General features: G+C 41.2%; 1 non-coding gene across 1 annotated transcript; it reads right to left on the bottom strand.

The window, feature by feature from the left end:
• Nucleotides 1-12,004: 12,004 nt before the first annotated feature.
• TRNAC-ACA (transfer RNA cysteine (anticodon ACA)) lies at nucleotides 12,005-12,077 on the bottom strand. The gene has a single exon. It is a non-coding gene; the product is annotated as a tRNA-Cys (tRNA).
• Nucleotides 12,078-15,613: the final 3,536 nt, after the last annotated feature.

Below are 15,613 nucleotides of genomic sequence, written 5' to 3'. Positions count from 1 at the left end.
AATGTCTTGCAGCATTCTTAGGATGAGGGGTATGTGATGAGGGTTATGTTGCCATAGCAACTGACTCCTGAGGTGTCCACTCAAGGTTTTTTGTTTTGTTTTTGTTCTGTTTTGTTTTTTTGCCACGCCGTGCAGCATGCGGGATCTTAGTTCCCTGACCAGGGATCGAACCCATGCCCTCTGCAGTGGAAGCGTGAGAGTCCTAACTGCCACTGGAGTGTCAGGGAAGTCCTTGCTCAAGGTTTTGAGAACCCCAGTCTGTGTTGTAGACCAAGCTGAACTTACCAATCAGGAAATCCAGTGAAGTGTTCTATTTAGCTTCATTATTTCCTCATTATTTCAGTTCCAGGGTCTGACATTTCCTAGGGGAGCCACATCAGCACCAAATGACTGCACGGTAGATCAGTATGTGTGCTCAGAGCACGCCCCGTGGTAAGCACAGCACCCCATAATCAGAATTCAGGCACATGTAGTTTTGTTCCTTTGACGACAACTCAAAACAAACTTCATTGCCCTGTTTTGTATACATTTATTAATTTTAAAAGTCACTTTTCACATCTATTTGGAGGGACCACACTCTTGTATTGCCTGATAAAGAATTGTTTCTGGTTCCTTCCTTTCCTGCTGTCCTTTGTTTCTAAGTACTTGTAGTTAAAATAGGAGCTTGGAATTTTGACTGTCAGGCACTTCCGAGTTAGATCTCCAGGGTTCTCGGTATATTATATTCGTTTGAATCAAGATCCAGTCTACATAAATCTAGTTTTTTAAAAAAGTTTTTCCCTCAAACAGTTCATACCGTGGATGAAAACTGTCGCCTGCCATATCAGTCAACAAGGGATGTTGCAGCCACCAAGCCAGCAGCCACTACAGCCCCCCACAACGGTGCACCCTGAGGGGATTCAGGATGGAGAAAAGCAGGAAACTGGCCCTAGATCGCTAAGGTGCCTATCAAAGGAATGATTTCAATGAGCGCAGACTCCTGCATCTTCTCAGACATAGAAAAGCATGCTAAATTCAGTAACTTGAGATGTCTGGTTTTCTTTAATTAACAGTAATCTTTTGATGTTCCGACTACCTGGGTTTTGTTGCAAAACTCCTATATATCGTGGCTTCTCCCTTACCTCTTTGGAGCAGTCCCTCAGAGCTCTCTGAGAGGCTGTCTTCCGGGCTGAAGTCCTCAGTTTTGTTCGCCAAATGAAGCATAATTCTCAACTTTTAGGTTGCGCATTTTTTTTAGTCGGCAATACCTTCTTCCTACTTAATTTGATCACCAACCTTACTATTTTGAAAGTTCACTAGCATGTGTTCTTCATTGTGAAAAACTTTAGAAAGCAAGACTACATCCAGAACTATTAGATTATTGTAATAGGCTGAATCTACTGTACTCCTTCCAAGATTGTGCTTATAACTTTTTAGCCAAAACTAACTTCTTCAAAGACAACCTCCCTCAGGTCTCTGTATTTGTTGGTAGCTAGTTTCTAAAGATTTTTTTTTATAAATCAAAGTTTATAATCAAAGTTATTTCATTATGTCAGAATAATTAATTTCTGATCTATGTCTGGGATATTTGAAATGTACATCGAGAGAAATTCTCTTTGGGGCACTAATTAATTTGGGGGATTAATTTTAGAAGACCTATCTATCTCTTTGCAAACCTAGACTAAGGGTAAATTATCATCTACAGCAATGTTTTGCTTATTTCTTATGCCTCATGCCACCACTCTGCCTTAATGTACCTGGCATCTGAAAGCAGTAGAGACATGTTTAAAAAAAAGAGTGTATATGATGAAGACACCAGCCACTTACAGGAAAGATACTCACTTGTTTGTTTGTTCGTTTCTCCCAGGCAGCCTGAGCATGAAAAAAGAATGTTGTTAGAGTGTGCCAGACTGGATGTGAGGGTTAACTGGGGGATTTGTGCTGAGCATTCTCTGACTTTCAGTCTCAGGTTGGAAAGGTTGGATGTGGTCCTTTCCGCTGTGGCCAAAACAGAGAAGGGGTCAGGACTGGGTCTGATGGTGTCCTGGAGCTTATTTGTACAGGCCCTGTAGTTCTGAGGGTCCTTAAAGCACCGAGAAACCTAATGTTTAAAAAAGGATAGTGGGGCTTCCCTGGTGGCGCAGTGCTTGAGAGTCCGCCTGCCGATGCCTGCAGGGGACACAGGTTCGTGCCCCGGTCCGGGAGGATCCCACATGCCGCGGAGTGGCTGGGCCCGTGAGCCATGGCCACTGCGCGTCTGGAGCCTGTGCACCGCAAAAAAATAAATAAAATAAAATAAAATATAAGCGGATAGTGGTCAACATTAGGAAATAAGAATTTTTGGTTTCAGAATCATCTGGTAAGAATGACAGTGGGCATACACGGGAACATCCTCGAATTTCTCCCACTCCCCATAAGGTCTGGCGTCTCTGTGTAGCAGTAACATCCTTCTCTCTGTGGAAGCCTGACATTACAACCGCTTGGCTGACATTTGACACCCACAAGTGAGAAAGGTGGGGAGAAGGAATAAAAATTAGTGGACACCATGGCAAAGAGTGTAAGCTTTCCTGAGAAAACAGAGCCTCCTTCACACGGGGAACATAGAAGTGCTGTGAGACTGGTCTTTGATTAACTCCTCTGAGAGGAAAATCCGATGTAACCAAGGCACCTTATCTGTAGTCATTGAAATATTTAATCGCTTTTCACATCAAACCCCACTTGAGGAGCCTCACATTGCTAAAGATTACTCAACACCAAAGGTTCAACTGAGAAGAACATAGTGCTTTTCAAAAAGTGGGCCTGGCTTTTCACTCTCCTAAACTTCTTTTTTTCCCTACCCTGGTCGTTTCACACAAAGAAGACAACATGAATAAAGCAAAACTGTGACTGCTTCTTTGCCACGAGGGATTATTCGGGAGCACTGCTTGGGAGAACATCTCCTTATTCTTGCTTTGAGCACCATTAAACCAAAAGTTTCCCTTTTAGTGTTTAACAGCAGAAATTGGGGTTCTCTCAAGGATGTTGAAGGTGACAAAATACATCTGAAGGGGTGATAGTCAGCTTCTCAGCTGGGGAAGGAGCGATGAACATGCTTTCCTGGGCTGGTGGGGGGAGGGAAGAAAAGTGAGAAGGGAGCAGAATTTGGAGCATACTGGATGGATGCTCTGCTGCTACCTTCCCATGAATCTTTGTGAGCAGCCTCTTAAGGAAGATTCCCTTAGGGTCCAGTGTTCAGCCTGAACTTGTCAGCATGAACGGAGCTCATCCCTGTCTGGAAACACACTGTTCTCACACTAGGGACTCACCCCGCCCAATCGTGCATATGCACGTGGTCCCAAAGGGGCAGGGTGGGGTTAGGGATGGAGTGATGGGGGAGAGACGGAGGAGAATATATGGGTCAGTGCAAACTCACCAGTGGGCACTTGGGAAACTTCTGTGAGGTACAGGACCTACTGATAGTGATTCAGGGGTGTCACCTCATGAAAGGAGGCCTCCTTGCCATTCTGTTTAAATGGCATTTCCTTAACAATTTTCATACATACCCCGCTTGCCGCATTTGACACACAAAGACAAACATATGGAGGATTTGCCTCTTCATTGATAATACAAGTACAGAGGAGGTACGGCTGGCATGGGCAGCACGGGCAGCCCAGGTGTCAGTGGTATCAGAAGAACCCATCTCCAATCTGGCTCCTGAACGAGGATGGTATTTTAGGGCCCATCCAACATTATGACGGCAAGGTGGTCCAGGGAAACAGGTGGTGCATCTCGAAGCATTGATGCTCTCTCATTTCTCCTGCACTTGGCCCTCCTATTCTTAAACCAGACCTACAATCAGAGCGGGAAAAGGATTGGTTTAGTATATTGAACAGTTAATGTCATAATACAAACAGCATAGCACGCAACTTTATATGCCATTGAGATCTTAAGCTGCATCAGGAGAAATATTTCCTTCTTGCTAAAATACCTCAGGAAAGTTACCACCACACTCCCTCCCTTCCGCTTACCCTTCGTGAGCTCCCCCGTCTGTGTGCCAAGTTCTGGCTTAGGCTTATTATTTTGTCTCCTCGCAATTTTAATTTTTAATTGTTTTTCTTATTTTTTGGCCGTGCCACGCGGCATGTGGGATCTCAGCTCCCCAACCAGGGATCGAACCTGTTCCCCTTGCAGTGGAAGCTCAGAGTCAACCACTGGACCGCCGGGGAAGTCCCTCTCCTCTCAAGTTTAATATTCTAATTTTTTTCCAGGTATTGGGGCTCTAGGCACACGGGTTTCAGTAGTTGTGGTACGTGGGCTCCAGAGCGCAGGCTAAGTAGTTATGGCGCACAGGCTTAGTTGCTCCATGTTATGTGGGCTCTTCCCGGACCAGGGATCGAGCCTGTGTCCACTGCATTGGCAGGTGGATTCTTAACCACTGCACCACCAGGGAAGTCCGTGGGATAGGTATTTAAAAGCAAGCATGGGGACTTCCCTGGCGGTCCAGTGGTTAAGACTCCAGGCTTCCACTGCAGGGGGTGCAGGTTCAATCCCTGGTCCGGGAACTAAGATTTAAAAAAAAAAAAAAAAAAGCAAGTACGAACAGAACATGGTGTATTTCATTTCACCTTCAACTCCAAACACTGAATATTTGTGGTTTTCTCCCTTCAGAAAGGAGCTTACAAGATGCATGCGTGTGACTGAAGCCAGAATATAGGTCAGTAAACCTGAAAAAATTGTGGAGGCAACCATTCTAAAACCTGCTTCAGGACTTACACACCTTTGTCCTAGATATTCTTAAGTTGTGTGTTTTGTTGCCTTTTCCATGTTTGGAGAATAAGTTTTGAACTTTGGGTCTTTGTGAGTGGAAACTGGGATATGTAAACCCCAGCTTCTGGGAATTCCCTATCACCACCAGAAACATGATTTCCTAAAGGAAAAAACCAATAGAACTGAACCACTTCTTTTAGTCTCTGTATACAATTAAATATATATATGGATAATTTATAAGTAACATAAAATCTGGCAACCACCTGTTCTCTGTATCTATAACTCTGTTCTATTTGTTCATTTCTTTTTAGATTCCACATATAAATGAAATCATACAGTATTCGTCTTACTGTCTGACTTATTTCACTTAGCATAACACCTTCTAAGTTCATCCATGTTGTTGCACATGGCAAGATTTCATTCTTTTTTATGGCTGAGTAATGTCCCATTGTGTATATATACCACATCTTCTTTATCTATTCATCTATTGATGGGCATTTAGGTTGCTTCCATATCTTGACTATTGTGAATAATGCTGCAATGAACTTAGGGGTGCATATATCTCTTCAATGAACTTAGGGGTGCATATATCTCTTCTAATTAGTGTTTTTGCTTTCTTTGGATAAATACCCAGGAGTAAAATTGCTGGGTCATATGGTAGTTCTATTTTTAAGTTTTTGAGGAATATGCATACCGTTTCCCATAGCGGCTGCACCGATTTACATTCCCACCAGCAGTGAACGAGGATTCCCTTTTCTCTACATTCACTACATGTTTTTTATTTATTTATTTGCGGTATGTGGGCCTCTCACTGTTGTGGCCTCTCCCGTTGTGGAGCACAGGCTCCCGACGCGCAGGCTCAGCGGCCATGGCTCACGGGCCCAGTCGCTCCGTGGCATGTGGGATCTTCCCGGACCGGGGCATGAACCCGTGTCCCCTGCATCGGCAGGCGGACTCTCAACCACTGCGCCACCAGGGAAGCCCCACTACATGTTTTTTAAAAATTAGAATCAGATCTGAGTAACATAAGCGTAATCCTCTGAAATGTAGCCTGTCCAGCTATGCTTTCTGTCCAATCGATCTGCTAGATTCTAGCAATCTATGAAATGCTACCAGAAATTTGTTTCTTTCACTCAAACCGTAGTACCAGATTGACAGACCATTGATGACATAATTGCCTGAGAGTTGCAGTAGTGAAATGTTGGAAATATTTCTACTAAAAGGCATATATATCTAAGTTGACTCTCGGATATCACCAAATTTTGAGCACTTTCTCTAGCTAGCCCAAAAATTGAGCCTAAGCATCCTTAAATTTGGTGGACAATGAACTTAAGACATAATTTACTTAGGGACTTCCCTGGTGGTGCAGTGGTTAAGACTCCACGCTCCCAATGCAGGGGGCCTGGGTTCTATCCCTGGTCCGGGAACTAGATCCCACGGATATCACCAAATTTTGAGCACTTTCTCTAGCTAGCCCAAAAATTGAGCCTAAGCATCCTTAAATTTGGTGGACAATGAACTTAAGACATAATTTACTTAGGGACTTCCCTGGTGGTGCAGTGGTTAAGACTCCACGCTCCCAATGCAGGGGGCCTGGGTTCTATCCCTGGTCCGGGAACTAGATCCCACGTGCATGCCTCAACTAAGAGTTCGCATGCCACAACTGAGGAGCCCTCGAGCTGCAGCTAAGGAGCCTGCCTGCCGCAACTAAGACCCGATGCAACCAAATAAATAAATAAATATTAAAAAATACCTTCCTATTAAAAAAAAACCCAGAAAACATAAGTTACTTATATTTTACAATGAAAAAAAAACTAAAATGGAAATCAAAGACATCTGGGAGATCTATAACAAGTCATTAAATCTTCTTTCATGCCATAACATACACAAGTACGTAGCACAATGTCTAGCCACAGAAGAAGCCCTCAGAAATGTTCACTACTGTTACTCCATAATATATCCTTATCATCACGGTGTATTACCTGTGGCATATTTGGCATAATGGAAAGAGGCCTGATTAGGAATCACACATTCTGGTTCTTTAAGAGACACACACTGAAATATTTACAGATGAGATGATGTCTAGATTTGCATCTAAATAATCAAGGGGCAGATGCAAGTGTGTTGGAGAACTGGTTAGGGTGTTGATGAAACAACGTTGGTGATGGATAATTGTTGATACCGCGTGAGGAGTACATGGAGTTTATCCTAAGATTCTCTCTGCTATTATTTTGAATAATAAAAAAACATGTTTTTAAATGATCAGGGTTACAAACAAATGCTGACAAAGGCAGGCCGATAATTTAATAGCAAGGAGCGTGGGGACTGGCAAATTGGGGAAGAATATGTCTCTTCCAAAGAAGATGGCCAGTACTCAGCTCCAGCTCAGTGTTGCTGGGCAGGAATGTTGGGCCAGGACTGCCAGATTTTCCCAGTTTTTCAAGACTGGCCCCAAATCAAAATGTTTATATGAAACCTTCCATTCTTTAAATGTTGGCAACTAACTGAAATATGTTTTATTGAAAAGCATGCTGCCTATCTGAAACAGGTCTGTGGAATAGACTCAGTCTGCAGCTGCCAATTTGCAGCCTCTGCCTGAGAAGCTAATAACATTAAACAATTTTCATTTTCTGGAGCAGAAGAATGTAACTGAAAACACACCTAAAGCTAACAATCATAGGATGCCACTGTTCTGCCCTGTTGTTTCTCATTATAAGTCCCGCTCCCATACATGCTTTGGTCTCTCCCCTCCATCCCTGCCTGTGAGTTTCTCTAACTCGATCCTTCACTCTGGTTACCTAGTTCTGATCTCAAATTTCTGACCACTGAGGACTAAGACATCATGAGTGTCCAGGACAGGAAGTCCCATGGTAATGAACCAGGTCCCACTTGTCCTAGTCATCCTTGCTGACAAATTTTGTAGCTGTTATTAGTGATAAGCATGCATCTTGGGAGAGTCTTTTTTTTCAAATAAATTTATTTATTTATTTTTGGCCGCGTTGGATCTTCGTTGCTGTGCAATGGCTTTCTTCAGTTGCGGCGAGTGGGGGCTTCTCTTCGTTGCAGTGCGCGGGCTTCTCATTGCGGTGGTTTCTCTTGTTGTGGAGCACGGGCTCTAGACGCGTGGGCTTCAGTAGTTGTGGAGCACAGGCTCAGTAGTTGTGGTGCACGGGCTTAGTTGCTCCGCGGCATGTGGGATCTTCTCGGACCAGGGATCGAACCCGTGTCCCCTGCATTGGCAGGCAGATTCTTAACCACTGCACCACCAGGGAGGCCCCTTGGGAGAGTATTAAGAAACATTATGCCTCAGGGACAAGGTAACAGGCTGGGAAGGTCAGAGTACCCTGGAGAAGAAAAAGGGGATTTTATGAATCCCTTTTGGTCCCTCATGTGGTCAAGAACATTTTCCTGAAGTTCAGCAGTTTTTTCAATCTCCTTTGTTTCTTTTCCTTCTGTTAAATGAAGTAAAATTTAAACATAATACTCTATATTTTAAGTGTATGTGGTATGATTCCAGTCTTATTAGATTCTCCTGCTGCACACACGCCCCCATTCACCCTCTCTTCTTCATCCTTGTGTGTATAGGGATGTCGGTGGGAAGGTACATCAATATCATCAACCCTGATTATTTCATCTTCATCAGATGTGAGTAGATTTGTTCTTTTTACTTTGGACTTTTATGAAGTCCTTGTATTTTCATAATGCCAATTATCAGTTTATGACTAAAATGAAGTATTACATAAAAGAACAAATGTATAGAAATTTGAAAATTTAAAACTGCATCAACATTTTAATCTTGTTGATTTTGAAGAATAGGAAATAAACTTGCATTGGCAGATAAAATGCAGGACCCTGACTTATATTTGAATTTTAAATAAACAACAATGTTTTAATATAAGTATGTCTCGAATATTGCATGGGACATTCTTATCCAGAAATATATTTGTTGTTTATCAGAATTAAAACGTAACTCAGCCTCCTGTATTCTTTGTGCTAAATATTGCAACTGTAATACAAACATATTGTCATTTCCGTAGGAAATATTTTCATCACTTTGTACTTTTCTCCCCATTCCATTTATATTTTTTAATTCAGGGGAGATTTAAAAAATATGTACTTTGATTTGAGCCATTCCTGTATTATACACACATATACATACACATATATACATAGAGATATATGACACAGTACACACCCATATTATATAATATATATGTAGTGTGTATATGTGTGTATACGTATATACATATACACACATACCCCAGACACAAGATGAATTCACTGTATTGTTGAAATGGCCTCCGTGAAATATGTCCTGTGTCCCATCGCCCTTCCCTTCAGTTATTTCAAATACGGGGCTGAGAAAGGACACGGTCTCCTGTTCAGCTTAGACTCGGAGGGTCTCCTGAGGAACAGGAAGACCGGGAGGAGGTGAGTGATGCGGCCGCACCTTCGCTCTGAGGAGCCCACCTGCCTTCAGAGTTCGCTTCATCTCTCATCCCGCTTCTGAACGGTCCCAGTTAAGCATTTTCTACCTTCCTTGTGCGCATCTTCATCCTTTAATTCAATCCATCCGCAACCACCTCTTATAAATCCTACTCCCTCAACATTCTCATTCTTCCTCAGGTTCTTTCACAAGATGCCCTGGTCTCCCACTCTCCCTTCCATCTCCCGACTTGGAACAGACGTGGCCAAGCACCTAATACCTGTAACGGAGCAGGAGGCCTTCCCCCATGTCCGCTGCTTTAGCTCCTCTCTGAAGTACCTAGATAACAGTATCTGATGCACAGTTCCTGAGTTGTTTTACTGATTTGAAAGCCCCCCCACAGAATGGAAGATGTTAACTACTTGATGACCCTGACCGCATAGCCCCCAGGCCTACTGGAGCCTGAGGACTGATAATGTTAACCCCTGCGACAGCGCCCTGTTACCTCACCATCAACCAGTCAGAGAATTGTGCACCAGCTGATCACATACCCTGCGACACCCCCTCCTTCACCTGGCTTTTAAAAAAAGTGCTTTGCTGAAACGCTTCAGGGAGTTTGGGGGGTTTTTGGGGCATGAACCAATCATATCTCCTTGCATGGCCCTGCAATAAACCTTTCTCTGCTCCAAATTCTGACTTTCGGTAGCGTTTGGCCTCACTGTGCATGGGGCACACGAATTTGTATTCGGTAACGTACCTACTGGAATTTACTTGTCTTTATGTTTTTATTCCCTACTAGTCTGAACTCTGGAAGAAAGAAGCCCTGTTTGATTCATCAGAGAATTCGCAGTGCCTGACACTAAGTTGGCGCTCAACTATTGCTTCTTGAATGGTGAACAGACATTTTTGGTTTGAGATGATAACAGGATATGTAAGTGAAAATTCTTTGTTGGGAGTTGGGAAGGGTGGAGAATGAAAGCTAAAGTAGGAGAGGAGAAAAAAGCCTTCCTCAGCTCTCTCTATAATGGTTAGGTATTGTTCCTATTATTATAATAAATGTTGTTCTTTTAAATGTCCCTACGTGGTGCTGTGTACCATTTTCTTCTTCCCTCTCCTCTATTTCTGTGTCTATTTTATTTTCCTTTATTTTTTCCAGTTTTATTGTATAATTGACAAAAATTATATTCAATGTGTACAACTTGCTATTTTGATATATATTTACATTGTGAAATGATAGCCACAATCAAGCTAAGTAACATATCTAGCACCTCACATAGTTGCCCCTCTCCCCCTTTTTGTGGTAAGAACACTTAAGATCTACCCTCTTAGCACATTTCAAGTATCAGTCCAGAAGTGTTAACTGTAGTCATCGTGCTGTATATTAGATCTCCAGAACTTATTCATCTTGCCTAATTGAATCTTTGTGCCCTTTGACCAACATTGCCCCATTTTCCCCAAACCCCAACCCCTGGCAACCACCATGCTACTCTATTCTTCTATGACTTTGAACTCTTTTAGATTACACATGTAAGTGAGATCACACAGTATTTGTCTTTCTGTGTCTGGCTTATTTCACTTAGCATAATGTCCTCTGGGTTCAATTTCATTTCCTTTGGTTATATAGCCAGAAGGGAGACTGCTGGATCATAGGGTAGTTCTATTTTTAATTTTCTTGAGAAACCTTCATACTGTTTTCCATAATGATTGTATCAATTTACATTCCCACCAACAGTGTACATGGATTCCCTTTTCTCCATATCCTCACCAATACTTGTTACCTCTTGTGTTCTTGATAGTAGCCATTCTAACAGGTGTGAGGTGATATCTCATTGTGGTTTTGATTTGCATTTCCCTGATGATTAGTGATGGTGAGCACCTTTTCATATACCTGTTGGCCATTTGTATGTCTTCTTTTGAGAAATATCTATTCAGATCCTTTGCCCATTTTAAAATTAATTAATTAACTTTTATTGAAGTATAGTTGATGTACCTTTGCCCATTTAAAAAATTTGTTTTAAATTGCTATTTTATACTGAAGTATAGTTAGTTAACAGTGTTGTGTTAGTTTCAGGTGTACAGCAAAGTGATTCAGTTATACATATACATGTATCTATTCTTTTTCAAATTCTTTTCCCATTTAAGTTATTACAGAATACTGAGCAGAGTTCCCTGCCACTATACAGTAGGACCTTGTTGGGCTATACAGTAGGTCCTTGTTGGTTATCTATTTTATTTTATTAAAAATTTTTTTTTGATGTGGACCATTTTTAAAGTCTTTATTGAATTTGTTAAATATTGCTTCTTTTTGAAAAAAATATTTATTTATTTTTGGCTGCATTGGGTCTTCATTGCTGCATGTGGGCCTTCTCTAGTTGTGGTGAACGGAGGCCACTCTTTGTTGCACTGCACAGGCCTCTCACTGCAGTGGCCTCTCTTTGTTGCAGAGCAAGGGCTCTAGGTGTGCGAGCTTCAGTAGTTGTGGCACATGGGCTCAGTAGTTGTGGCACACAGGCCTAGCTGCTCCACGGCATGTGGGATCCTTCCGGACCAGAGCTTGAACCCATGTCCCCTGCATTGGCAGGCGGACTCTCAACCACTGCGCCACCAGGGAAGTCCCGGCTTCTGTTTTGTGTTTTGGTTTTTGGCCGCAAAGCATGTGGGATCTTAGCTCCCTGACCAGGGATCAAACCTGCACCCCTTGCATCGGAAGGCAAAGTCTTAACCATTGGACCGCCAGGGAAGTCCCGGTTATCTTTTTTAAAAAATATATTTATTTATTTATTTATTTTGGCTGCCCCGGGTCTTAGTTGCGGCTGGTGGACTTCTTAGTTGCGGCATGCATGTGGGATCTAGTTCCCTGACCAGGGATCGAACCTGGGCCCCCTGCATTGTGAGCGTGGAGTCTTACCCACTGGACCACCAGGGAAGTCCCCTGGTTATCTGTTTTAAATATAGCAATATATACATGTCAATCCCAAACTCCCAATCTATCCCTCCACCCCCACCTTTGCCCATTTTTCAATTGTGTTATTTTGTGCTTTGTTGTCGTGTTTTGTTTTGTGTTTTGCTATTGAGTTGTTCAAGTTCCTTGTGTATTTTGGTTATTAACCTCTTATCAGATATATGGTTTGCAAATATTTTCTCCCATTCCATAGCTTGCCATTTCACTCTGGCAATTGTTTCCTTTGCTGTGCAGAAAGCTTTTTAGTTTGATGCAGTCTTATTTGTCTACTTTTACTTTTGTTGTCTGTGCTTTTGGCATCATGACCAAAAAATCATTGCCATGACCAATGTCAAGAAACTTTTCCCATATGTTTTCTTCTAGTTTTACTGTTTCAGGTTTTATGTTAATTTAAAAAATTGGCACTTTATCCTTACCCTGACTTCTTTTTCTTTTCTTTTACTTTTTAACCTCTTTTACTGTATAATATTACATAAGTTACAGGTTTACAACATAGTGATTCACAATTTTTAAAGGTTATAGTACATTTATAGTTATTGTAAAACATTGGCTATATTCCCTGTGTTGTACAATATATCCTTGTAGCTTATTTATTTTATACATAATTGTTTGTACCTCTTAATCCCCTGCCCCTATCTTGCCTCTCCCACCCTCTCTCTTCCCACTGGTAACCACTAGTTTGTTCTCTATATCTGTGAACAAATTTATCGGGGGCTGTTGATCCATACTTGGATGATACTGATGATGAGATGGACCCAGAATTAGAAGAGCCTTATGAAAAGTTTTGTTTGTAATCAGAGAGTAAGCAAAAACAGTAAAATTAAATTTCAGCATATACGTTTTATAAAGCAGTTTAGGTTGTGGTGATTTAGCAGAACACAGGAAAGCAAGAAAATGTCACACTTCTACCAAATTAAGGATATGCAGTTATGTTACTAACGTATGCAGCATTAATTTTGTTTAACACTCTCTGCCAAAGTAAACTTTATTCCCTAAAATTTAAAATGTATATGTATATGTATATATATAATAGTTTATTGTGTACAGTTAATTCCATTGTTTTGGCTGCAATAAAATCAATTTTGAAATAAATGAAATGTTAAAAGTAAATTTTTCCAGCTGGTTAGAAGTTTATCCTTTAAATTCTATTCATGGGCTTCCCTGGTGGGGCAGTGGTTGGGGGTCCGCCTGCCGATGCAGGGGACACGGGTTCATGCCCCGGTCCGGGAGGATCCCGCATGCCGCGGAGCGGCTGGGCCCGTGAGCCATGGCCGCTGGGCCTGCACGTCTGGAGCCTGTGCTCCGCAACGGGAGAGGCCACAACGGTGAGAGGCCCGCGTACCGCCAAAAAAAAAAAAAAAAAAAAATTCTATTCATACTTTTCTTGAGGGAAACAGTCTTAGCCTAGAAATACATATTACTGCAAAATGCAGCATCCTTAAGATATGAATATTATAGCTTTCATTTGGTTTTACATTTAGTGACTCAGTGACTTGAGTTTCAAATATGAATCACGATCATGAATATTTTTAGCAGTGAAGTCTTAGAATATATCCTTAATGACTGATTATCCAGATGATATTTGATACCAAGGGCTTTCAAAATGGGGTTAAAAAAAAGACTTAGACTCTGTAATGGCCTATATGGGAAAAGAATCTAAAGAAAGAGTGAATATATATATATATGATTCACTTTGCTGTACACCCGAAACTAACACAACATTGTAAATCAACTATACTCCAATAAAAATTTAAAAAAGACAACAACTTAGAACTCCCAACTAAACAACCAAGATTCTTCACTGAGGATTTATTGCAATTTTAGAATTGTTCATTTTTTTCACCTAACCTCATTACCCTAAAGCCTATAACAGGGACTTCCCTGGTGGTGCAGTGGTTGAGAATCCGCCTGCCAATGCAGTGGACACAGTTTCGATCTCTGGTCTGGGAAGATCCCACATGCCACGGAGCAACTAAGCCCATGCACCACAACTACTGAGCTTGCGCTCTAGAGCCCACGAGCCACAACTACTGAGCCCGTGTGCCACAACTTCTGAAGCCTGCATGCCACAACTACTGAAGCCTGCACACCTAGAGCCCGTGCTCTGCAACAATAGAAGCCACCACAATGAGAAGCCAGCGCACCGCAACGAAGGGTAGCCCCCGCTCGCGCAACTAGAGAAAGACCGCACCCAGCAACAAAGACCCAAAGCAGCCAAAAATAAATAAATAAATAAAATAAATTTATTTTATTTTTTTAAACATCTTTATTGGAGTATAACTGCTTTACAATGGTGTGTTAGTTTCTGCTTTATAACAAAGTGAATCAGTATACATATACATATATCCCCATATCTCTTCCCTCTTGCATCTCCCTCCCTCCCACCCTCCCTATCCCACCCCTCTAGGTGGTCACAAAGAACCGAGCTGATCTCCCTGTACTATGCAGCTGCTTCTACTAGCTATCTATTTTACGTTTGATAGTGTATATGTGTCCATGTCACTCTCTCACTTCGTCCCAGCTTACCCTTCCCGCTCCCCGTGTCCTCAAATCCATTCTCTAGTAGGTTGGTGTCTTTATTCCCATCTTGCCCCTAGGTTCTTCATGACCTTTTATTTTTTTTTAGATTCCATATATATGTGTGAGCATATGGTATTTGTTTTTCTCTTTCTGACTTACTTCACTCTGTATGACAGACTCTAGGTCCATCCACCTCACTACAAATAACTCAATTTTGTTTCTTTTTATGGCTAATATTCCATTGTATATATGTGCCACATCTTCTTTATCCATTCATCTGTTGATGGACACTTAGGACACTTAGGTGCTTCCATGTCCTGGCTATTGTAAATAGAGCTGCAGTGAACATTTTGGTACATGACTCTTTTTGAATTATGGTTTAAATTTATTAAAAAATAAAGCCTATAACAGTATTCTGCTTTATTTATATGACTTTACCACTTTCATTTTATAGCATGAGTTGCATTGACTTTTCTACTAGAAAATTTTACTAGATCTTTGTCACTCAAGTTTTCATCTGCTTTATTATTGATACACCTTGAGAATCACTTTTCTAATACTTTACTATAATGTGGTACCACCTCAACCCTATTTTAGTAATATTTTTACCTAATGTCAAAAATCTTTTTCCAACTAACTAAAAGTAAAACTTATGTACAAAAGGACTGCTTGTAAATATGCATGTAAATAATTCTGTTAATAACATAACAAACTGTTTTACATTTGGAACATCTTTGCTAATACAGTTAGCTTTCAGTTTGTTCACTCTGGATTAAAATTAGAATCTGAGGTGGGGCTTCTGTTGCTTTCATTTTATTTATTTATTTCCTTTTTTAACATCTTTATTGGAGTATAATTGCTTTACAATGGTGTGTTAGTTTCTGCTTCATAACAAAGTGAATCCGTTTAACATATACATATGTTCCCATACCTGCTGCTTTTATTTATTTTTATTTTTAAAATGAATTTATTTTATCATT

This window comes from Lagenorhynchus albirostris, chromosome X (assembly GCF_949774975.1).
Source record: "Lagenorhynchus albirostris chromosome X, mLagAlb1.1, whole genome shotgun sequence".
NCBI classification, from domain to species: domain Eukaryota; kingdom Metazoa; phylum Chordata; class Mammalia; order Artiodactyla; family Delphinidae; genus Lagenorhynchus; species Lagenorhynchus albirostris.
The sequence above is the reverse complement of the archived record's forward strand: the minus strand, read 5'-3'. Positions and strand labels throughout refer to the sequence as shown.